Raw genomic sequence first — 2,422 nt, forward strand, 5'->3', positions numbered from 1 at the left:
GTATTTTTGATTGTATTTTTACTGAATGACTCACATGTTTCTGGAGATGAGCAGGTGGCTCTGTGCTCTTCCACAGCCTGACCTCTCTCTGCTCACACTCTTGCCTCTGCATCCACACAGCAGCACAAGAACATGGAGACTGATTGTGATTTCATGTTGGCATCCCTAACAAAGAATCAACAGCGTGTTATGTATTTAAAGAGGACGTGTTTGTGAAATCTGTAAAATCATATTTCATGAGATGCAACAATAATGTTTTATGTTAGAACAGGGCTCCTTCATTAGTTGAATTTATAATTAACAAAAAATGTTGAGACTTATTTTTAATAAACCGCTTATTTAACAATATTAATTTAATTTAATAATTAATTAAAGTACTACTGCTGTGTATAAAAGTACTCCTGCTCAGTATAAAAGTACTCCTGCTCACTGCTCTGTACTATAAAAGTACTCCTGCTCTGTATAAAAGTACTACAAAAAAGTACTCCTGCTGTGTATAAAAGTACTCCTGCTCTCTGCTGTATAAAAAGTACTCCTGCTGTATAAAAGTACTCCTATAAAAGTACTCCTGCTCAGTATAAAAGTACTACTGCTCAGTATAAAAGTAGTACTGCTCTGTATAAAAGTACTCCTGCTGTGTATAAAAGTACTCCTACTCAGTATAAAAGTACTCCTGCTGTGTATAAAAGTACTCCTGCTCTGTATAAAAGTACTCCTGCTGTGTATAAAAGTACTCCTGCTCAGTATAAAAGTACTACTGCTCAGTATAAAAGTAGTACTGCTCTGTATAAAAGTACTCCTGCTGTGTATAAAAGTACTCCTACTCAGTATAAAAGTACTCCTGCTGTGTATAAAAGTACTCCTGCTGTGTATAAAAGTACTCCTGCTGTGTATAAACGTATTCCTGCTCTGTACAAAAGTACTCCTTCTCTGTATAAAAGTACTCCTGCTCAGTATAAAAGTAGTACTGCTCTGTATAAAAGTACTCCTGCTCTGTACAAAAGTACTCCTGCTCAGTATAAAAGTACTACTGCTCAGTATAAAAGTACTACTGCACAGTATAAAAGTACTCCTGCTCAGTATAAAAGTACTCCTGCTCTGTGTATAAAAGTACTCCTGCTGTGTATAAAAGTACTCCTACTCAGTATAAAAGTACTCCTGCTCAGTATAAAAGTAGTACTGCTCTGTATAAAAGTACTCCTGCTGTGTATAAAAGTACTCCTACTCAGTATAAAAGTACTCCTGCTGTGTATAAAAGTACTCCTGCTGTGTATAAACGTATTCCTGCTCTGTACAAAAGTACTCCTTCTCTGTATAAAAGTACTCCTTCTCTGTATAAAAGTACTCCTGCTCAGTATAAAAGTTTTCCTGCTCTGTACAAAAGTACTCCTGCTCAGTATAAAAGTACTACTGCTCAGTATAAAAGTACTACTGCACAGTATAAAAGTACTCCTACTCAGTATAAAAGTACTCCTGCTGTGTATAAAAGTACTCCTGCTCTGTATAAAAGTACTCCTGCTCAGTATAAAAGTACTCCTGCTCTGTATAAAAGTACTCCTGCTCAGTATAAAAGTACTCCTGCTCTGTATAAAAGTACTCCTGCTCTGTACAAAAGTACTCCTGCTCAGTATAAAAGTACTACTGCTCAGTATAAAAGTACTACTGCACAGTATAAAAGTACTCCTGCTCTGTATAAAAGTACTCCTGCTGTGTATAAAAGTACTTCTGCTCTGTACAAAGGTACTCCTGCTGTGTATAAAAGTACTCCTGCTGTGCTGTGTATAAAAGTACTCCTGCTGAGTATAAAAGTACTCCTGCTGTGTATAAAAGTACTCCTGCTGTGTATAAAAGTACTCCTGCTCAGTATAAAAGTACTCCTGCCCAGTATAAAAGTACTCCTGCTCTGTATAAAAGTATAAAAAAGTACTCCTGCTCTGTAGTATAAAAGTACTCCTGCTCAGTATAAAAGTACTCCTGCTGAGTATAAAAGTACTCCTGCTGAGTATAAAAGTACTCCTGCTCTGTGTATAAAAGTACTCCTGCTGGTATAAAAGTACTCCTCTGCTCAGTATAAAAGTACTCCTGCTCAGTATAAAAGTACTCCTGCTCAGTATAAAAGTACTCCTGCTGAGTATAAAAGTACTCCTGCTGTGTATAAAAGTACTCCTGCTCAGTGTAAGGTCAGTGTAAACACTCGTCATTAGGCCGACTCCACAGTTCAGGACCTGGCTGAACCGGTCCATCTCCCAACAGGTATGTAGCCCCACCCACACCTGAAACAGGGGGCGTGGCTACTACTTTTAACCCCACCCCTCTGTCTCAGGTATGTAGTCCGACCCACAAGTGCGACAGGGGGGCGGGGCTAGCTCACACGGAGGGGCGTGGCCACTGTATTTAACCCCGTAACTTCCGCAGACACACC

Source organism: Boleophthalmus pectinirostris, unplaced genomic scaffold (assembly GCF_026225935.1).
Source record: "Boleophthalmus pectinirostris isolate CB_2022bp ecotype Guang Dong unplaced genomic scaffold, ASM2622593v1 HiC_scaffold_18, whole genome shotgun sequence".
In the NCBI taxonomy this organism is placed as follows: Eukaryota; Metazoa; Chordata; class Actinopteri; order Gobiiformes; family Gobiidae; genus Boleophthalmus; species Boleophthalmus pectinirostris.